Consider the following 23,632-nt stretch of genomic DNA (forward strand, 5'->3'; position numbering starts at 1 on the left):
ACACACACACACACACACACACTCACACATACAAACACACAAAAAGCATCCTGCAAGAGTTTCTGGAAAGGTCTGACTCTAAAGAAGTCATCTCCTGTTACATTAAACTTTTAAGGGTTCCATCAGAGGAACAAACCAAAGAACTGTTTATTGTGCTCAATGGATAAGCTTGAGTGTTTAGAAGTTAAATAGCTGTAAATAATCTGATTTTAAGGCTTAAAAGTTTTGTAGAGGCAAACAGCACCACCTCTAGCTATTTACTTTGCAGCCCAATGAGTTATTGGGTAGAGTATGTGCTTATATTTCATAGTGAAGCTCTGCCACTCTGTCCTTTAGCTAAGCTTTAAATAATAACTGTGAGGGTGTGTGCATGTGTGTGTGTGTGTGTGTGTGTGTGTGTTGCTTAAGAATGGATTATATATTCTTGTACTTCATTTTGAATGCTGTTTTGGGAAGCTCATATCAGAACTATGGATATTTTCACATTTTCATTCATCTTCATTACCTAACCACACTGCCCCAATAAAAATGGATAGGTTTCAGGTGTCACAAATGATTAATGAAATCAGCTGATGATGATGAAGCAAAAGCAACTTGGATCAAAAATCAATTTTAATCACTCAATGTGATGAACCATATCTACCCCATGCCTATACCATCCATATGCACCTGCTAACAATTTTCCCTTTTGAAAGCTGCCATGTCCAGAGTACAATAAACACAATGAATGGAGATAGCTTAAGAGGTTCTAGTGGGTATTAGTGCTTAAAATGCATCATCAAACTCTTCTAGTCTATATCTAATGTGAAAAATGGCACAGATTCTACTTTACATGTCGTGCCATGTATTAATTATCTATGGAAAATGTGTTTTGTGGATTTACTGCTGTTTATGAGGCAGGTTTTGCCATTTGTTTGTGGAAGACAGTTTTAATTTGGAGAAGCAGCTCAAATGGAGAGGAGATGTAGAGAAAGATGAGGGGGTCAGACAAAGGAAGTGAAGCTTTTAACAGCTCATCTATCTCATCTGAATCTAAACGAAAACAGACCAAGAGCAGGCTAGATTAAACCTCTATTAGCAAAGACTTGCATCTAATTAATTTTTATCCAAAACAGAATAATAACAACTTTATTCCTATAGAATCTCAGATAAAAAATATATGCCTTAACAAATAAATAAACAAGCACTTGAAACACCTTAATACTCTTATCTATAGTACAGTGAACATGTCTCATCAGTTGTTGAAATAGCAAAGTACATACAGGATATAGTTTTATAATGAAAGGAACCATAATCCTCTTTTGCAGTCACTGCCTGAGCTACAGTTGATGTTGAGGTTGAGTATGAACAAGCATCTCCGTATAATGTCCATAAGGAGACTCTTCAAACAGCCCAGAGGGTATTACATTTAACAGAGCTGACATAAGTACACGGTGAAGGTAAACATCAACAAAACCAGAGAACAGAAATGCTCTTGAAGGCAAAGGAGTGTTTTGTTTTAGGCAGGGCTTAATCCATCAGATGGTAGGGAACAGAGGATGCACACACACTTTGAGAAATGGAGGAGCAGCAGCTGCAGAGTGCTTTGAGTGGGCAAAGGCTGGAATTGCCTCGATCTAATCCAGAAAAGTGGCAGGTGCTTGAAAATAATCCTACTTTCAACACATTCTCTAATTACATCTCTCTCTCACTTTCTCTCTCTCTCGGTCTCTCTGTCTCTCTTTCTCTCTCTCTCTCTCTCTCTCTCTCTCTCTCATAGACACATGCATGCATGCAAACATTTTGTTTAACAGAACTGTGGAATGTGAGTGTGGCTGTGAGAGTGGAACATAATACAGGTTTAACATGCAATAAACTTTATATCTATGCTTTACTAAACCCAGTAACACATTTTATACACAATTTAGATATTTAGATTTGAGTCCTACCACCTAACACAGTTATATTATGCAAGCCTTTTTATGACGTCCATCTGACACTAACATATAACACAAAAGAAAATAAATGTCTCACTACCAAACTAGAATTGCAGCTGGTTACTAGGGCTACACCATCTCACACATGACGAGATCTGAATCCGAAAATATAGACATGAGCCATTCTTACTCAGGAGAGCACAAGATAAAGAGAGTTGGAGAAAATGAAAGGAGTGCACTACCCTGATAAATATTGTAAAAGATTTGGGGCGTGCTACATGCTCTCTGACATGCTCTGAGTCATAATAATTTTGAATCTTTTTTTTTTTCAGTAAAGATAAAGCCAGATTAGATCTCACTCTAATTCTGTTAGGGATGAGCTTACTTCCTCTGGTGTTTGGCAGGCGGATACAGTTCAGAGAGGTTAGTGAATCTGCCTGAAGCAGCACCTGACACAGTGAATATGGGATATGTGAAATATGCAGATTAGATAAATGTCTGACAAAACTTTTCGCACACCTGCTAAAACTGAGTTTCCACAAAGGTCCTTATGGAAAAGTCTGGAAAATATACTGGAAGTACTTATTTGATATTTTAAAATATACATGTGAATCCAAAGATTTAATACTGAAAAGCCGGCTTAATCTTTTTTTCTTATTTAAAATTGGAATTAAACAGTATATTACAGATTTAAAATAGTAGTTAAAAAAATAACAGAAGTATCTAGACCAGAGCATTATATCTAAGCATATTTTTTGTTATATTAACCATGTCGTACAAATGGTTAGAATTTTTTATTTATTTATTTATTTATTTTCAGTTTTTATCCTTTCTACACGTGTTCAGATGATTTAGGTTATACACCGACTTGCGTAGTCCATGGCACCTCGAGTGCACATCATTAAAGCAAAACTAAACATACCAAATATTAAGAATTCTGAAATTCACATTGCTGTCATTGCTGTAATGACATGTCATTGCTGAAATTCCAATGAAAAATGGAATCAATGCTTCTTCAATACCACAACATGGCAAATCAAATTGCACTAGCCACTGTAAGCTGACTTGGATGAGTGACGCGCAACTTAGCTGGCTCAAGCAGCGAGGAGGCAGTAACCTAGCGAGCATGTCTGCATAAAATGACTGCAATGTGCAGAATAAACAGGCTCAAGGAGTGAAGCGTGGACATGTTTTGTCTACATCATTGCAGGAAGCCAACAGACAAAACCAGTATAGAAAAGGGGTCATAAATCCCACTTGGCCAACAAGCACAGCGTCCTCTAAAAAAAAGCTGAAATGTTGATAGGATAGCATAGGGAACTACTTTAAGTGATTAGTGAAAGGTTCTTTTGAGGATTTAACTGTTTTTGCATTCAAAAGAAGCTTATCCTGCCATGGTGAACCAACAATGCTCACGTTTTCAGTTTCTATCACAAACAAACTATCATTACATTTCATGTGGGTTACTTTTAGATATTTGGTGTTTAAAATGGAGCAATGGGTGTACAACCTAAGCCAATCATGTGGCAGCAGCACAATGCAAACAATCAAGCACATAATGTTGACATCAAACATGAGACCAGGGAAAAATGTGATCTCTATGACCATGGTATGGATGTTGATACCAGGTGGGCTGCACTGAGTATTTCAGAAACTTCTGATCTCCTGTGATTTTCACACCCAGCTTACACAGAGGTTCAGCAGGCTGCAATACCTTGTTGAGAGAAATCAGAGGAGAATAACCAGACTGGTTTGAGCTAACAGGAGGTCTACAATAACTCAAATATTCACTCTTTATAACCATGGTGAGAAGAAAAGCATCTCAGAATGCACAACAAACTAGCCCATCTGTCACCAACATTCATGCTAAAGTCTCAGGGATCACATTTTCCCCCATTCTGATGTTTGAGGTGAACATTAATTGAAGCTCTTGATACATATCTGCATCATTTTTGTGCATTGTGTTGCTGCCACATGATTGGCTGATTACATGCATGAATGTGCAGGTGTACAGTAATAATAAAGTGGATGGGGAGTGCATATTTGACTGAAAGTATGACATGCCTCATCGTTCCCTTTTGATGGAACTCAATGCTGTGTCATAGTTTGACGCAATGGGAACACCCTTATGGAATGGGTGTCTGAAGCCTGTGTGAACACTGTAATTTCACTGAATGAAAGGATTTAGGTGACGTGTCACATGTCACCATAAAAGGGCATCTACATCACACATCCACAGCTTCAGGAAGACGTTTGTCTGTGTGAATTGTCACATATGTTTTCCCATCTGTCTTGTCTATTTTGTTACATCTCTTACCAATATAGCAAACAAACAATTTTAAAAAATGTGTGCCACCGTGCCCCATTTTTTTGGGGAGGACAACTCACACACTCTTTGCGTTATTTGTTTGAGAGTGTATGCATTGTTAGAGTTTTTCTCTTAAGAAGCTCCGCTTCCGTCTGGCTATATTTTCAAGTCAGGCGCTCGACCCAGCATCTGCCAAGGCAGTGTGTAGTCTTTTATCACAGGCAGAGGCAGAGCAGAGACAGGGAATTCCCTTTGGACTCGGAAGCTTGGTCCACAATTTCTTCCAAGCCAAATGACAACCTAATGTTGTCTGCATTCTGAGCTCTAAGCTCTGAGGATGTCAGCAATGAATTGTGGGTTGCGGCTGAGCAGTCTCCTCAGTCAGGCCGCGTGTTACCAATGTACTGAAGTCTTAGAGGAACCCATACTTGCCACGTCATGGCTGACGCTATGGGAACGCTTCTATATGGAAGTTGTGTTTGAAGTTCTGATTTATCAGCTCAGGTAGGTCATGTGACAAAGCGGAGTGCACCAGCAAGACCATAAAAGTGCATCTACGTCACATTACTCCAGCTTCTTTGTCTTCAGGAAGCACTCTGTGTATCTTTGTGACGATTGTTTGTCCTGTCTAGACTAGGGAAAAATTGTAAATGTAATGTAATGTAATGTAAAATATTGGGAAAGATGGCAAGTACAGAAAGTGCCCTGATACATTACGAGGGACAACTCACACTTTTTCTGCATCGTTTGTTTGATAGAGGAGTGTGTATGTGCGGCTCTCAAGGGAGCCTGCTACGAGTGCTGCGAAACTTTTCTTCTCCGTAAACTCTGCTCTCACTTAGCTGTTTTCTCTAGCCAAGTGTCTGTGCCTTGTGACTCGGGCCGCGCAACTGCTGAGGCAGCGCGCCAACTTAGATGATTAGTTTTGCAGGTTGAGTTAGTGGAACAAATGACAGGTGATCCGCTTTCTCTTGCCCTCTCTCCCGATTCGGATTTCCCCGCTTTGGCTCCGGGAACTCATATTGTGATTTCTCCCAACTCGAACGAGGAATTATTGTCTTCATCGGACTCTGAGAAACTCAAGGCAGCTAAGGCTTTCCTGTACACCGTGTCTCCCCTCCTGGGACCTCTCAGTGGTCCTTGAGGGGCTTCTCCAAGCCCTCTTTGAGCCAATAAAGTCAGCCTCTAAGGAGTTTCTGACTCTGGAAACAGCTCTGCTATTAGTTGGTTGCCCGGCCTTTCTGCAAGCCTTCTGCCCTCTGCCCCATGAATAGGCAAAACAGGAGAGACTGCACCTGCTGTGCCCAGTTGGGGTTCTTAGGACTTACGCCTATTGCTCGAGTGGCATATGGCATAAGTCCTCTCCCTTTTTGTCTGCTTTGGTGGCTGCAAAAAAAGCAATCCAGTCTCCAAGCAGCACCTTGTGCTGGGTAGTGGTAGCTATCTCCTAGGTCTATGAGGTGCGCTGTGTGGCTTTGCCTCTAGGGATTACACGTCACTCCACGAGGTGTATCACTTGTCCAGCACTCTTGCTAGGGGCATTCCCCCCAGGATATTTGTACTGTGGCAGGTTGGTCCTCTCCACCCACCTTTATCGGGTTCTATAACCTGGACCCCACTCCTGGGTCTTACAGGGCTAATGATGCTCTGCTCCTGGCTTGTTTGTGTTCTTTCACGACCTCCGGGACAAACATCTCCAGTTCCCATAGCGTCAGCCATGATGCAGTGTTGAGTTCGGGTATCCAGTTGTGCTCCCTTCAGACAAGTAAAAGCTGGAGTGACGTAGATGCACTTTTATGGAATTGCTGGCATGCTCTGCTTCGTCACATGACCTACCCAGGCCGATAAATCTGTGTGATTCCACACAGAGGTTCAGACACAACTTCCACATAGTAGCATTCCCATAGTGAATGGTCAGCCATGACCTTCTCAGGGAACCAGTTTACATATGTAACCTGGTGTATTTTTGCCCTCTGCTTGGTGTGTCCCACGCTGACCTGCTGAGGGAGCCGGATTAGGGCAAGAGATTAGCCCCTGAGGTGGTGGTGGAACTTTGATGGGCCACAGACCACAGGGCTCAGGCCTCCAAGAGCCTGCCCTCCCTGATGCCTCATGTGCTTTGGGAGCAGGTGCACCCAATGACCCATCTGCCCTAGGCTCACATCCCAGCAATCTGCCAGCATGGCAATGTCTGCCAAATGTATCTCATAAGATCTTGACACCATAAAGAAAAGTTACAGAACCCAGTTTGCCTCTCAGCACATATATTTCACAAGTGTCCAACTTTATGCATCCAATTTTAGATCTGCAGACCTTGAATTGTACTCTGAGGATGTACATGCTGAAGATACTGATGCTCAAACTTATTATGACACCAGTGGTCCGAAAAAAGGATGCATCTAAAGGATGCATCAAAATTTAAAGGAAGCATCGAAATTTGGCCAGAACAGAGGAAAGCCTCAGGTTTGCTTTTGGGGGCAAAGCTTACCAATATAGAGTTCTTCCTTTCCATATAGCTCTGTCTCAACACACCTTTATGAAGTGTATCCTTCACTCCTTTGCAACTCCAGGGCATCAGCTTCAACCACAATGCAGGCACAACTGTTTCTTGCAGCTGGCATCTCCATATGCAGGTGGTGTAGGCCATATAGCAGAGGTATGTCAGAAGTGGGATTTGAACCCACGCCTCCATGTGGAGCCCAGAACACCCAGATACCTGGAAGGTAGTGAACCTTGAGTCTGGCACCTTAGACCACTCAGCCATCCTGATGGCATATTTTGCCATATTTTGCAGGCCCTATCCCCAGCCTCCTTCTACCTGGAGTTCGCTCCTGGTATGGTTAAAGCTATTTTGCACCCCTGAATGGGTTACATCACAAAGGTGCCCTCAGAAACTGGCCAGCCAGTCACCCTGCATGCTTTCTTTCCTCTGCTTCATGAGTCTTCAAAGCAGGAAAGTTCGGGCACTTAGGACCTATGTACACCACTATGTACACCATAAATGCCATCACCCAGTCCTACGAGGTGCACAGAATGTCTTCACCTCTAGGTTTAAAGGTCCACTACACTAGGAGTGCACTGTCTACTGCATTGGCCAGGGGTGGCCCCTACATGATGTTTGTGCTGCGGTATGCTGGTCCTCTCTACAGACAATCATCAAATTCTACAGTTTAGATTTGAACTCAACCCCTGGATCTCAGGTCCTGTGGTGTTGAGCCAGTCCTGTCTGCACCCAGCAGTTGTCTGTGCCAATTCGCACGGCCCTGCAGGGCAGACATTTTTCCTTGTGTGATGGCATTGGTATTGGCATTCCAATAGTGTCAAGCCATAACTCAGTGAGGGGATCCCTCGGATGTGAACATCTCCATAATCTGGGTTCCTGTGAAGGGAACAAGACGCTATGTTAATTACCACACATCAGGCATGCCTGACGTCTTCCATCTGACAATTAGAATCTGTGGATATGTGACACAGATGCCCTTTTATGGTCTTGCTGAGGCATTCTGCTATGTTACCTGACCCCTTTCAGCCACTGAAATTAGCTTGTGTTCACACAGGCTTCACACACCAGTTCTGCAAGGGTATTCCCATAGCATGAAGTCATGACATAGCACCTTGTTCCCTTTTCAGGGAACCAAATTATATACACAGCCCCAGACAGTTTTTTTTTGCGTCATCTATCTACTAGTTACTCCTGGAAATAAGATAAAATGCTGCATGATCTCATAATGTTTTTGCTCTATTTTGCATACAAATCTGTCATGAAATGCCTGTTTTTAAATGGTATTAATAATTTTTGTCATCAGTTTTGTCACTGATTCACATTATTATGCTGTGTGTATCAACCTTATTAAACAAGTAGAGACAAAAAGCCCAGAAACAGATCAAATCTTCAATACTTTTCCAGTACATAGTAAGTAGTTGTATGTATAAAGAACTGTAACCTAACACATGTATTATATATATTACAATTGGTGTTAAATCTATTTATCTGCATAAATAACAACAATCTAGCCATGGGAGTCACAGTCCGGTGACTTCTGTGCCAGTTCCAAGCCCGGATAAATAGAAAGGGTTGCGTCAGAAAGGGTATCCGGCGCAAAACAAATTTAAAATTTAAGCATGCGAAACATCAATACTCTGAATTTCATACCGGATCCGTCGAGGCCCGGGTTAACAACGACCGCCATCGGCGCTGTTGACCTACAGGGCACTGGTAGAAATTGGGCTACTGTTGGTCAAAGAAGTAGAGGAGGGAGGAGGGTGTGTAGACAGAGAGAGAACAGGAAAGGTAAGGAACTCTGAATATTGGTACTATGACAGGGAAAGGTAAAGAGCTGGCTGATATGATGGAGAGAAGGAAGGTGGATATACTGTGTGTACAGGAGACCAGGTGGAAGGGTAGCAAGGCTTGTAGTATAGGAGCAGGATTCAAGCTGTTTTATTATGGTGTGGATAGTAAGAGAAATGGGGTAGGTCTGGTCCTGAAGGAGGAGTTTGTGAGGAATGTTCTGGAGGAGAAGAGAATGTCAGAGAGGGTGACGAGTCTGAAGTTGTCTGAAGTGGCTTACAAGAGTGGAGGTAGGAGCACACAGGTAGACTACATCCTATGTAGAAGAGGCAATCTGAAAGAGATTAGTGACTGTAAAGTGGTAGTGGGAGAGAGATGGTAGTGTGTAAGATGACTCTGATGGTCTGTAAGAAGAAGAGGTCAAAGATAGAGATAGAGAAGAAAAAGTGGTGGAAGCTGAAAAAGGAGGAATGAGGTGAGGAATTTAGACAGAAGTTGAGGCAGGCTCTGGGTGGTCAGGTAGTGCTGCCAGATGACTGGGAAACTACAGCAGAAGTGATCAGGGAGACAGGAAGGAAGGTGATGGGTGTGTCATCTGGTAGGAGAAAGAGGATAATGAGACTTCGTGGTGGAATGAGGAAGTTCAGGATTGTATTCAGAGGAAGAGGTTAGCCAAGAAGAAGTGGGACATGGACAGGACTGACGAGAATAGACAGGAATACAAGGAGTTACAGCACAGAGTGAAGAGGCAGGTGTCTAAGGCCAAGCAGAAGGCATATGACGAGTTGTACACTAGGTTAGACACTAGAGAAGGAGAGAAGGAGAAAGCCGAAAGAAGAAGAAGATTTGTATAAATAACAACATATTCATGATCTGCCTATTTTCCTACATAAGAAAAGTGTAAATAATCTGTACATTTTAAAATAGATTTACTGTACACAGTGAATACATTACACAATCCACTATTCTTGGTGGTAAAATACTGTCATGCTGTCAAATTTGTGTTTCATTAAACTTTAATTTCAGCTTCTACTGTAGGTGTAAAATACAAAGCAGAAGTGCTCTCTGTCTCTCCACAGGAAAACGAATTGCGTAGCCAGTGCAAAGCTGATTTTGTCACTCCTCATCTCTATTCACCCGACTAACTGAATGGTGGTACAATAACGAGACAGTTAGCTTAACTATTTTAAAATTGCCTTAGGATGTAAAATTATGATTTAATGTCAGATTTCACCTGCTGAAGCAATTGTAAAGTGTCACACTGTGCATCCATGCAAACATTAAATTACATTACATTAAATAATGGCTTCAGTGTTTTTTTCATGTCATTTTGTCTGCATGTATGGGAGGTAGCAGTATTTGAGAAATGTCTCTATTATTTCTTTTTTTTTAATAACAGTATTTAAGATGGACTTTGTGATGAGCTGTTGATGCCACACTCTCTTGACCATCTCCTCTTATCTCTTCTAATCTCATCCCTCTGCTCCTCTCTGCACAGGTCCTCCATCTTCGTATTAAAACATGTTAACTTTCTGCTCAAGTACTGGCCCAATCACAACAAACAGACTTCTATTTTGTCTACTACTGCAGGATTTGGACGTGCCCTCCTCCTGTGCCAGCCCGAGGAACGTGATCTGGCCTTTACTTAAGGCACTTTTAATCAGCTGTGGTTGTCATGGCAACCCCTCCCTCCAACATGGCTCAATGGCTATTTCTCATCAGCTTATCTGATAGCTCCTCATCAACACGGAGAGATAGCGATGCCTGTGCCTTGATAAGTGAATACTATGTACTAGGGATAAGTTTATATTTTTTGCATATGTTTTAAATTATTAAGAAATCGAGTTGTAAATTATATATTTAAGGGTAATATTTAACAGAAATCTAAAGGAAATGAGTGTTTGGTTTTATACACTCTCAGAGTAAATTACTCAAAAGCTGTTTAACAGTTTATTGTTTCAGATTCAGTTTTGAAAAACATCAAATTCAAGAAGAGAAAAAAACACACAGGGCCACATCAGTGTATATGTCTCACATCTAAGATGTTTTGAGGTGGTATTTATGCTCAGTGTCACACTAAATATATAAATCGTTCACTTCTGTATAATGAAAAGAAAATTTTACCCATGTCTGTACAAAACTGAGACTTGTCACATGTCATACAGTGATTTGTTTCAGCGGTTGATCTTTCAAAGGTAAGTGGCAAATGGGGTCAAATTTGTGTTTGATTAAACTTTAATTACAGCTGCAAGGCATAAAAATCCAATGCAGAACCTCGCTCTATATCTTCATAGGAAAATGATGGCTTAGCTAGTGCAGTGCTTTTTTTTGCTCCTTATCTGTATTCAGCCAAATAACTATGTAGCAGTATGATAAAAGGACCACTTTGTGAGGATTTAAACATGGAATGTTTGAATGCTGATAAATTTAAAGTGTCACATAAGCTCACACCTGATCACGTGTATCAAAGACTACCTGACAGACAGACCTCAGTACGTGAGACTGGGAGATTGCAGGTCTGACACTGTGGTCAGCAGTACTGGGGCAGCACAAGGGACTGTTCTCTCTCCGGTCCTGTTCACCATCTACACCTCACTTTCAGTATAGCTCAGAGCTCTGCCACGTGCAAAAGTTTGCGGACGATACTGCTATCGTTGGCTGTATCAGGAAGGGACAGGAGGAAGAGTACAGACAACTGATACAGGACTTCGTTGCATGGTGTGACGTTAACCATCTGCACCTCAACACTACAAAGACCAGGGAGATGGTGGTGGACTTTAGGAGGCCCAGGCCTCAACCTGAGCCTGTTACTATCAACGGGGACTGTGTGGAGTTGGGGTGGGAGGAGTCAGTGCTGACACTACTCTTCTCTCTGTACTGGACGGTACAATAAAACACACACTACACACAATACACTCCGGTTTATACAGAACTCTCAATACACTCTGGTTTATACAGAACTCTCAATAAACTGAGATTTGCACAGGACTCAAAAACACGCAGTTTTTGCACATAACAGTTTTTGCGCATCGAATAGGTCTGTAACCTTAAACACTTGTTTTGCACATTATTTATCTTGTTTTTCATCTCATTCTCCATATTTATTCCAAAATCTCTGTATTTAGTATATTTTTCTGCTATATTTTCTTATATTGTTATATTCTGCTATATTTTGTAATATGTTATATTTTGTTATTTTACATATTTTTTGTTATATTTTTGTACCCTAATTTGGGTATTTTAGTCTTTTTTTGCTATATTTTGTTATATTGTTATATTCTGCTAGATTTGGTAATATTTTATATTTTTGTTATTTGATATATATTTCTTGTTATATTTTTGTACCCTAATTTGGGTATTTTAGTATTTTTGTTATATTCCTTCCTATTTTATCTATTACCTGTGTTTGTGGATATTGCTGGAAACTGTGAATTTCCCTTTTGGGATGAATAAAGTATCTATCTATCTATCTATCTATCTATCTATCTATCTATCTATCTATCTATCTATCTATCTATCTATCTATCTATCTATCTATCTATCTATCTATCTATCTATCTATCTATCATTGTAGATCTATGCACAGACATATAAATGCTGAATGTTTGGTAGCATGCATTAGTTTGTGAGCATGTTTAGAGTTGGATATTCCAATATTATTCAAAAAAAAAACCTTATTAGTTAGGTTAACTTATATTTACATTTCTGGCATTTGGCACACGATCTTATCCAGAGCGACGTACAAAAGTGCTTTAAGTCTCTATCAACTAATACATTAACACTGGTTCAGTAGGTTACAGACTTAGGATATCATTAGCCTAAAATTGGTGTTTTTTTTTGTTTTGTTTTTTTAAACATATAACAATACATAAAAACAGGGAAAGATAAGAGCTAGTTTAAGTGCTTCAGGAAAAGGTAGGTCAGTGACTCTGTTGTACGGACATCTAGGGGAAGTTCATACCACCACCTTGGTGCCAGAGAAGAGTCTAGATGAATACCTACTTTTTACCCTGAGAGATGGTGGGACCAGTCGGGCAGTGCTAGTGGATCGGAGGGATTGAGGTGCAGTGCGAGGAGTAATAAGATCTTTGAGGTAAGATGGTGCTGGTCCATTCTTGGCTTTGTAGGCAAGCATCAGTGCTTTGAGTCTGATGCGTGCAGCTACCGCAAGCCAGTGGAGGGAACGCAGTAGTGGGGTGGTGTGGGAGAACTTGCTGCATTTTGGATCATTTGCAGTGGGCGAATTGCATTCAAAGGAAGACCTGCCAGTAAAGAGTTGCAGTAGCCCAGTCTCAAAATAACCAGAGACTGAACTTAGAATAGTTATTTCTCCCTGCGTACCAAGCAACTGCAGAGTTAAAATTTGTTTTATTTCCAAAAAATATTTCTGAGACTCAGTGAATAAATGTTACAGTGTAAACACTGCTTTAGTTATCAAGAAGAAAAACACACACACTTAATGTACACAATATAAAGACTGATTATGTTGTGGTCTTCTAATAGCATTATAGCGAAACCCAAATGTAAATAATCCAGTAATCACTATGCACCTTAGCTAACATTGTCATTACTCAGTAATCTATTTGCATAAACTTTACTTCACACTGAAAGCAGCTTCAACAAGTTCAGCCCTTTACTTTCTAGAGGGCAAACCATAAACCACAAAAGATAAACCATTTGCTGTCTTTGTGCATTCACACAAGACCAAAGGTTAGCATTTTCAAAAATGGTGGTGTTATCATAAAACTTCAATTTAAAAACGTCAATATAAATATTTAATATGAATGCTAGTCAGACATTAAAATCAAAATAATGTTTACATAAGAAACTTTTCCTCTGCATTTAAATGAGAAAAGCAGTTAAGCTATTTTACTGATGAACTCTACACAGATTACATTTCTATTTTCAGCCATTAGTTAGAAAACAATTAGACACATAAGAAAATTAAATGGTGCAGTGTTTATCTCTGTTACTTGGTAAATAAAATGGTTTCATCAGTTAGAACATACTTGATTTAGCAAAGCTTTAAAAAGGCACAGCAATGTAGTTAAACTACACAAGCTAACACTGTGTGTGATGAGTTGAATGTGTTTGAGAAGGAGAGTGTGTCAGACATGCAGGGTGAGAGTTAGGGTCAGTTTCTGACCTCCATTCATTTAGACATCGCTACTGGCCAGTAATTTACCTGTTTTCTATTGTCCCTAAGGTAGATTCTTTATATAACTACTTACTTAATTAAACATTATAATTGATTTACTGTGTTGTCACCAATGCAGCCAACTCATTTATTGGTGGACTTGTCATTTATAAGTGAGTAAATATATTGGAAAAATTTTTGGCTGCTATTGCATTATGCACATTTTTACTAATAGTGTTGTGTTCCTATATTTCCAGGAAAATTATTAGCTCTTGTTTCAGAGTACTGAGGTGGCTGTCGGAGAAAATATAATATATCCAGCTTTGAATTATACACCTTGCCTTAAAAGTAGCTTAATGCTAATGTACTCAATGCACTGACTTGGTAATATTCTGCCTAAAGAGTAGTGTGTATCTATCAAGAATAATTTAGCCATTTATTACGTAGTAAGTAGTTAACGCAGATTAAAAATAGCTATAATAATCAGATATAGCCTTCATAATAAACATGCAGAATTATTAATGGCAGCATGCTAGCGTAGTAACCACACTGGGACTGAAGGAACAGAAAAGAGGAGAGATTTATTGAAACATTAGGAGTTACAACTCAGTCAGCCAGCCTATCCAATGGGATCAGTGGGACCGGAGGGTCAGTTGTAGAAGACGGAATCTCGGGATCCTGAGGAGAAGTTGGAGAATAATCAGTGGGAGAAGTTGGGGCGAATAGTCAGGAGAAGACTGAGGAATATCATGAACACTGTAAGGCATAGGCACAAATTCAGGAGAAAGTTGGGGAAGGTCAGGGGAATTAGGAAATGAAGGGGAGTCAGAGGAAGAATCATTAGAGGAAATCTCAACAGGGAAATCCTCAGTCTGGACGCCTTGAGAGGTGGTGCGTGTCCAATGCCAGTAGAAGGTCTGAGTAGACTGATCACAGGTTGTGGGGTGAAATTGGGTGCTCTGATCAAGACAGACGGTATCTCTCACGATATGGTGAGCGAGGTAAGGAGACTCAGGAATAGAGGATTCAGATAGGTGCTCCAGGAAACCAGTAAGTTCAATGGCCAAACAGGATAGCTGATACTGGCGATAGCGTCGCAGAGCACCCCTGGGACTTCTCCGGAAGATAGCGCGGCGAGCTGACTGAGCTAGAAAAAATAATGGGAAATGAGTGAAGATGAGTGAAGTGCATATTGCGTGACTATGTAGTCAGCAAAAGAGAGCGGGTACTAAGGCAAAAGGAACACAGTGTGGGAAGTAGGCCAGGTCACTGTGACATGACAGGGATAGGCAGGTAGAGGAGACAATAGCATTGGAATACTAGCAACCAACAGTGATGAAAAGAGGAAAAGGATATGAGGCAGCTTAATGGCACAGCTTAGTTTAAAATTAGTAAAACAAAACTTAGATCAAGTAGGGAGAGAAAAGTCATCATGACATAGAGGAAGAGAGCAAGGTACTTACACATTGTTGGGGGCAACGCTTGCGAGGTCAGGATGAGCCGAGGAAGCACCTTTAAGAGGTGATGGTCAAATGAAGTCAATAAGGAACTGGGGCCTTTCAGTAACCGCCAATTTTTATAAACATGGTTGACTTAGCCTAAAAATAAGGGGAACTGGTGAGGAGGAAAATTGACGTCATCGAGGGGAGGATGGTATCAATTTAGGGGCGTATCGGGACAAATGCGAAAATAATGGGAACTGGGAAAACGTATGTAAACTAAGGAAGGAGGGACTAAAGTAGCCATACACTGAATATAATGGGAAATTGCTGGAAATATTTAAATTAGAGAAAGGAGGCGCCCGGGCGCCTGGGGTATAAGTAGAGGGGACTTTTGGGGTTTTTTGAGACCAGCTGCTCTCTTCAGATATGCATGTTGTTGACTGCATGACTGAATAAAGAAACCTGCTTCTTCTCATCTGTTGACCGAGATCTCTTTTATTTCGGCTAAGTTTTATAGATTGTGGAGGTTATTGGGAAAGCTAAGAGTAAGAGATACAAACAAAATTCCACCCTGTGATATGTCCACTCGGAGGGGCTCTGAGTTCCGACATATTTATTGGTGCCGAAACCCGGGAGCTTGCGTGGGAAGGCTGACGTGAGTCCGAAAACCTGAGCTAGGACCGCAACTACTACGGGCTGCAGATTGCCGGCATCAAAACAGAAAGGTAAGCAGACACCTGTTATATTCAAAGTCTGTGTTAAATCTATATCTGTAGCCTGAGTAGAGTGGCCCTGGGAAGGGTGAAGGCAGTTGGCCTCACGCCAAGAATTAGAGGGTGGTGACGACAGATGAGAACGAGCGGAGAGGTGTTTTTGTTTTTTTGGGCTTATGAAGTGTTAAGGTTTTATAAGTGAATAAGTGTGTGCAAGAAAATTCCTGTGGGCTAAAGCAGGTGGCACAAGTGAAGGAAAAATTCCTGCCGGTTGAGGCAGGTGGAGTATGAGAAAATTCCTGCGCAGGTGGAATATTTGTCCCTAGATACCGCTGTTGTATATGGAAAACAGGTCTGCATGGTAGGGATGTCGGTGAGCCACTGCGGAGAACAGTATAGTTAGTTTTCAGGAACGCAGGGTTGGACCCGAGGAAAATGTGTTAAAGTATTAATGTGATATGTTAGTGTGAAATGAGGTGATGTGCCGTTGTTGAGAATGTGTTGTTAAGAAAGGAAGGATTGCTGCTGGCAGCAGGTGTGTGTGTTTAGGAATTGTGTTAGGAAAAATAGAAGCGTGAGTTGGAGTAGTGGCATGGAGGGATAGGTGACTAACGGTACTGTTATATAGATCTGCTAGTATAAATACTATTGTAAGCAGAAGCTGTAAAAAGGAAAGAAAGGAGGGGTAAGTAACCCAGCAGACACACACTCACAGAAGCAGCACAAATATAGACACGCACACACACACACACACACACACACGCACAGACACAGGGGAAAGCCCTTTACACGGAAGGAGAGTTGAGTTGAGGAAAAAAAAAAAAAAAAAGTTGAAAGTAAAAAGGGTAGAGAGAATAGCAGTGAGCGCGGTGTATGGCAGATTTGGCAATAGAAACAAAGGGACTGAGAACACATTTTTGGGACGAAAGAACTTATAAAGACAGAGACGGGGTTGAAAGGAGACAGACAGAACAGCAGATTTGTGATAAACTGTGGGCATTGACGGCGTTTGATAGGTTGACCGCATTGCGTCACCAGTTTCCTGAAATAAATTGGGTAGAACAGCTTAAGAAACTCTGGAGACCTCGTGTTTTGGGCCCAATATTGCGTGCGTTATTGGCTGCTCCTGAACCCCGAGAGGCCGAGGTAGTGATTTCAGTGTATGATTTCATTGATGATCCATACGGGGAGGAAGAAGAGCCCGTGGTAGAAGTGTTTGGAGCTAGACCAATACAGAGCAATTATTGTTCGGGGCTAAAGGTCATTATTACAATTGAACCCAGGATAGTACTGTGGGAGAGAGGTTTGGGAACAGCACTTTTGATTGATAAAATAAATATATTTGAAGAACGATCCAGAAAAAACCCAGTAAGGCCAAGCGTGACTGTAAGAAAAATCTATGCGAGGGTGACCTGGACACCTCTAAATAGTAACTTGGGTCATAGAAGTGAAGCCCATAGGGCCAGACAAGGGTGTGTCATGAGTAGGAAGAGACACCAACCACACCCGTAGGGGTGATTATACTAAGACACAGGAAGCAGAGAAAGAAATTAAAAGTATATGAAAAAATGGAGTGACCGGACACGTGGGGAGTTGCAGTGGCCACTAGAAGGCACATTTAATAATGAAAGGTGTGAAAAAGATGAAGGAAAGACTAGAGTGCTGGGGAGAAATAAAAAAAAAGAAAGTAGGGACAAGACTGACAGAAAGAAGGAAATTGTGGATTGGTTCCGGGTGGAAGGGGAACGGCAGAGAGCACTTATAAATGAAAAGAGAGAAGGGCTACAGCCCCACCAGCAGAGGAGCTTGTGGAGCAGGAGAAGCCACCCCATACAGAGAAGTGCCCCAGCACGAACAGCAGGAATCTATCCGTCCTATTAAAAGAAGGACAACCACAGACAGTGAGACTGGAGATAATGGAAGGACAGTTTGAAGGCAAAGTAATATATACACAGAATGAAGATGAAAGAGGGAGAGAGAATGCAGCAGCCATGCAGTGCTCAAACGAGAGCAGGAGCAGACCCATTTTAGGCCAGAGGGATCCGAAAAGGACGGAAGTCTGGAAGGAAGTAAGGAAAGTCTGGCGTGGGATCCAGCGTCATATAGAAGAACGGGACAGGAGCGGACATGTGGAGAGAGTATCAGATGAATCTAGAAAGGGAAAATACAAAGGAAAAATGGAGTGGTTAGGATTGGAAGACAAGACAAGCACGCCGCACTCGCAGAGATACCTGGACAAGAGGCCCGCCATCGAGAGCGAATAGCGAAGAGAGCGAGTCTCTACAGAGGGACAACCCGGGTGAATGGGAAAATGATGATGAAACAACAAGTGCTACTGCCCTAGAGGAAGGAGGTGATGAAGTGGAAATCATGCAGAAGGAGGGGTTCTACCCCACACCTCAAAAAGGAAAGCAGGGCGAGCACAGAGAGGAGGAAGTAATCGAAACGGAAATGGAAGAAGAAGAGTATCACATAACAGGGAAAGTGAAACTAATGCCAACAACAAAAGGGAAAAGAGATGGCGGATTCCGTGAAATAAGTGAACGGATGGAGAGAATGGAAGAAAGAATGGAAGACAGTCGCTTAACAATGGAAGAGCTGAGGGGGCAGACACAAGCACACATAGAAGAAGAACTGGAAAATACAAGGAAGAAACTGGAAAAAGATGGAAATAGACGCAGCGTCAGAGGATAAAGTCCTGCGTGCCCAAATAATGCAGAAGGTGCATGGATTAGAGCACACACAAGGGGAGTTGTCTGCGATAAGTCAGATAAAAATGAAGAAAAATGAAAACGAACTGGCCCACCTCAAGAAAGAAATAAAAGAAGCACGCTGTAATCTGGAACCAAGGGCCGAGGAAGCCCGGCCGGCGGTGAGAGGACTGCTAGACCAGGTGAGAGGAGAAGAAAAAGGAAGGACAACGAGAGCAATACACCCCTTGACTATGGGATTAAGGTCTGCACGGAAACAAGGAGCAGGAAGGACCCCAGAAAACAAGGAAGAGCAGCAGGTGGAGGCATCCCAGATGCCAGTAATAATAAAAGGAAACGATGTGGCTTATGTCCCATGGTCATTCATGGACCTGACGGGATTAATTGGCAGACTGCCAAGTGTTTGTGAAGGAGCTCAAAAATGGATCACACGGTTTGAAGAGCAAACAATGGGACAGGTGCTGGCACTGGGAGATGTCAAAGCAATATTGTCTCAGTCACTGGGGAAGGCCAAGATGATTGAAATTTTTCACAATGTGGACCTAAGAAGAGAAGCAGAGGGGCAGAAATATGATCCAAGCCCATTTGGGGCTCACCGTAACCAAATCTGGAAGGCCCTGCGGAGTGCATACCCAACACGGGCTGATCCAGGAAGAGTGGAAAAGATCAAATTGGAAGAGAATGAGAGTGTAGCGGAATTTGTATTAAAACTACAGAAGGCATGGAGAGAAGAGATGGGAGGAGCATGGGATGAAACAGCAGCAAGCCAAACCCTGTTTCGTATGATGGTAAAAGGCTCTTCCAGTGGAAGTCCAGGACCAACTGGACACAGTAGTGGGACTGGCTGCAATGGCGTGGCCCACCTTCGAGGCTAATGTAATACATTATGTGGAGCTGCACAGGCGGAGAGAAAGAGAAGCAAGGAAAGCAGCTGAAAGCCTGGTGATGCAGCTCCACAAGGCTCAACTGAGTGAGTTAGCCCGCAACAAACAGGAAAACATGGAAAAGAAAAAGGAGGAGAAAAATGTAGCAAAGCAGGCAGCGGTGCTGGTGGCACAGCCAGCAGCACCCTAGCGGCTCAGCCTGCACCTCCAGTGCCACAGCCAGCAGCCATGGCGCAAACTACGCCAGTGATTCCCTCGCAACAACTGCAGCCTGCTTACTATGCACCTCCACCGCTGGTAATGTACCCCCCAGTTCAACAATACCCACCCCAGAATCGAGGATGGGGTCAGGGACGGGACGTGGTCGAGGAGGAGGAGCATTTCAGCAACCTTTGAGAGGAAGAACTCCAATGAACCAAGGAGGAAGAGGATGTTGGGTATGTCAAGATCCCAGTCACCTGAAACGAGACTGCCCATATGCCTATCAACAGGAAATGGCACAGCAAAATCAAGGATGGCAAGGTCCAGGAAATTGGATGGGATCCTGGATGGGGCCTAATCAACAGCCCCAAGGAGTGAACTCGGGAGCAGGCCCCATGGGGCCACCCCCGGGAAGTATGTGAGGAGGCCCAGAGAAGCTAGAGGGGGAGCTGGTGCAGTACACCACCTCTCTGCACCCCGCTCAAGAACCCACTGTCTCAGTGATAGTGGGTAGACAAATTCGCTCATCATTTTTAATTGACACAGGTGCAACATTTACAAGCATAGGCAAAGAAGGCTCAAAGCTCCCCCTCTCCAGTAAAGCAGTAAAAACAGTAGGCTTCTCAGGGAAAACACAGACTTTACGCTTTACTGAGCCTCAAGAGCTGAACATACAAGGAGTGACAGTGCAGGCACCATTACTGTTCTCCCCAGAAACTCCAGCAAATCTACTGGGAAGAGACGTGCTCTGTAAGTTAGGAGCTAAGATACATTGCGGAGAAAGAGGAGTATGGGTAGAACTCCCAGAGCATTTAGTTCAGCAGTATGTCATGATGGAGACGAAACTTGAACTAAGTACAATGGACAAGGTATATTGGTTGGAAATAAACGACATGTACAGTGGAATAAGGGATCTGTACACACAGTGGAAGTCCTGGCTGATCAAAATGAGACCAGACTGTCAAGAAAGCAGAGAACCATGGCACTGCACAATGATGTATGATGAAGAAGGACAAAATGAAGAATACGAGGCCATGTGGGACGAACGAACTGAAAAAACACAATACACTCTGAAGACTATAAATGTAATTGTAGGACCGCAAGGGGTAGCTGCATCAGTTCAACTGCCGTCACAACTCGAGCAGTGGTACCAGGTTCCTGATGCTGCTCCTCATGTCTCCCTGCTGGTTGGGCAAGGTTTTGAATCAAAAGAATTAGGATCAATGGTGAGGGAGGCAAGTCAGAGGATGCAGTGGAAACAGATAGGACAGGGAGTTAGTGTGTCCTCAGATAGAAAGTTCCTTAAAATAGAGCAGATAGCAATAGATGAGGTAAGGCCACAGACTGTACTAATAAGCAGAGCAGAGAATTTGAGGATAGAGAAGAACAAGATGAAACAATTGCCCCAATGGGCTAAAGAGCAGGAGATCACAGAGAAAGAAAGGGAGGAAGCACTAGCACAAATACCTGACCAGCTATGGACCAAACATCAAACAGATGTCGGACTGGTAAAGTCGGCAGGTTTAGTTAAGATACAGCTTAAACCAGGAGCACGATTGCCATATCAGAACCAGTATCCATTGTCAAAGAAGCAATAGTAGGGATAAAACCAACGATTGAGGGTCTGACGCAAGCAGGAGTTTTGGTCCTAACAAAAGTCAGTGCAACACCCCATCTTTCCGGTCAGAAAACCAAACTCAGACAAATGGAGACTAGTCCATGACCTACGACCAGTAAATCGGGTGGTGATAGCGGAAAATCCTGTAGTTCCAGATCCACACACCCTTTTGTCTAACATTCCAGAAGGAACAAAATGGTACACAGTAATTGATCTGTGCTCAGCATTCTTTAGTGTTCCATTACATCCACATTCACAGTTCCTGTTTGCTTTTACCTATGGGGGGCAGCAGTATACATACACCAGACTGCCACAAGGCTATTGTGAAAGCCCATCAGTTTTTAACCAAGTTCTAGCCCGAGATTTGACTAATTTGGATGTGTCCAGCACAATATTGCAATATGTGGATGATCTGCTGATCTGCAGTCAAGCCAAAGAGCAATGCGTACAAGATTCAGTGCAAGTCTTAAAAACTCTGGCCCTAAACGGGCATAAAGTAAGTAAAGAAAAGTTGCAATTCTGCCAGCAAAAGGTAGAATACTTAGGAGAGTGCTTGAAGGCACTACACTAAAAATCTCACCAGAACATGTAGAAGCAATCCGAAAAGCTCCCAGACCTCAAACTGTCCAGCAGATGCTATCCTTCTTGGGATTGGCGGGTTTTAGCAGACCGTGGATTTGTGATTTCGCAATGAAAACGCAACCACTTAGGGATATTGTGAAAGCAGCAGACCAAACAAAGTCTAGTGCCACGCTAACATGGACAGAGGAAGCAAAAGCAGCATTTGATATGCTAAAGACTGCATTGTCATCTGCACCTGCATTGGCATGTCCAGACTATGGCAAACCATTCTATTTGTATGTGTCTGAAAGAAAAGGGTTTGCCTCAGCAGTGTTAGCACAGGAACAAGAAGGCATGGGGAAAAGACCAGTAGCGTACTTTAGCACGGCACTCGATAGTGTGGAGAAGGGCATGCCACCATGCTATCGAGGATTAGCAGCTGCGGCATTTGCCTATCAAAAGGCATCATCAATCACAATGGGGCATCCAGTGACCCTGTACACATCCCATGCCTTGCATGCACTGCTGACTAGTCAAAAATTTGTGATAACCAATGCTCGAAAAACAGGTTATGATGTCATTCTGTCAGCTCCTGAACTAACAATTGAGAAATGCCGCACAATAAACCTTGCAGATAGGCTGGGGCTCCCAGAAGACGGAGCCCCACATGAGTGCGCTGAAGTGACAGAAAAATACCTAAAAGCTAGATCAGACTTAGAAGCACAACCACTGCCTGGTGCTCAATGTATCCTCTTTGTGGATGGATCATGCTATCGTAGTAATGAGGGAAACAAAGCTGGCTATTCAGTAGTCCAATATGATGACCAAGAAGGAGTATTTAACACAGTAGTGACTGTGGCAGTGCCACAACCCTGCTCTGCCCAATTGGCAGAAATAAAAGCACTAACAGCAGCCTGCAAACTGGGGGCAGGCAAAACATGTACAATATACACTGATTCGGCCTATGCTTATGGAGTGTGCCACGTGTTTGGACCAATCTGGGCACAAAGAGGTTTCCAGAGGGCAGATGGATCAGCCATTGTACATGGGCCGGCGATTTCAGAGCTGTTAAGGGCAATGATGCTCCCTAAAGAACTGGCAATCGTAAAATGTAGAGCTCATAAGTCAGATGGAGAATGGGTTAGCAGAGGAAATGCAGTAGCGGACGAGGCAGCAAAAAAGGCAGCAGTAGGTGAAATAAGTGTTATGGCAATGATGCAAACAGGAGAGCCAGATGATGAAGGGCAGATGCAGGTCACAATGGCTGATGTCAGGGCTTTCCAAGAGTCTGCATCAGCAGAGGAGAGAGAATTATGGAAGAAACGGGGAGCAGTATTAGATCCCCAGTCTAGGACATGGAGAAGTTGTGATGGAGTGTTTGTGGCCCCACTAAGTTTTCTTCCAATGCTGATCAAAGAAGCACACGGAATAGATCATTGTGATCGCAGGAAAATTATTGAGACAATTCGAGAGAACTGGTGGTCTCCATACTTAGCGAGTATGGTGGACAAATTCCTGCGATCGTGTGAACTTTGTGCAGTACGCAATGTCAGAAAACATTTCACGGCACCCATCAGCCACATACCAGAACCCATGGGACCATTTAGACACTTAGTAATAGACTTTGTGGATATGGGAACTACAGAAAGAAAGGAAGGAAAGAGGTATATTTTGGTAGTGATAGATCGGTTCAGCCGATGGGTAGAGGCGCAGGCTACGGCCAAAAATGACGCCAAGACAGTGGTCAAGTTCCTGTGCAGGGAAGTGATCCCCCGCTTTGGCATCCCAGATCAGCTGAGCTCAGACAATGGTCCACATTTTGTGAACGAAGTAATGAAAGCTATGGCAGA

The 23,632-nt window shown here is 42.7% G+C and overlaps 1 protein-coding gene and 1 non-coding gene across 2 annotated transcripts in view; both read right to left on the reverse strand.

Annotated features, from left to right (window-relative positions):
* pcdh15a (protocadherin-related 15a) overlaps positions 1-23,632 on the reverse strand; it is a 197,263-nt gene that overhangs the window by 121,833 nt on the left and 51,798 nt on the right. The gene's annotated exons all lie outside the window — the stretch shown is intronic.
* trnal-caa (transfer RNA leucine (anticodon CAA)) lies at positions 6,884-6,994 on the reverse strand. Its single transcript has 2 exons — positions 6,957-6,994; positions 6,884-6,929 (listed from the first exon to the last, which is right to left on the reverse strand). It is a non-coding gene; the product is annotated as a tRNA-Leu (tRNA).

The sequence above is a fragment of the Hemibagrus wyckioides genome, linkage group LG03, assembly GCF_019097595.1.
Source record: "Hemibagrus wyckioides isolate EC202008001 linkage group LG03, SWU_Hwy_1.0, whole genome shotgun sequence".
Classification (NCBI taxonomy): Eukaryota; Metazoa; Chordata; class Actinopteri; order Siluriformes; family Bagridae; genus Hemibagrus; species Hemibagrus wyckioides.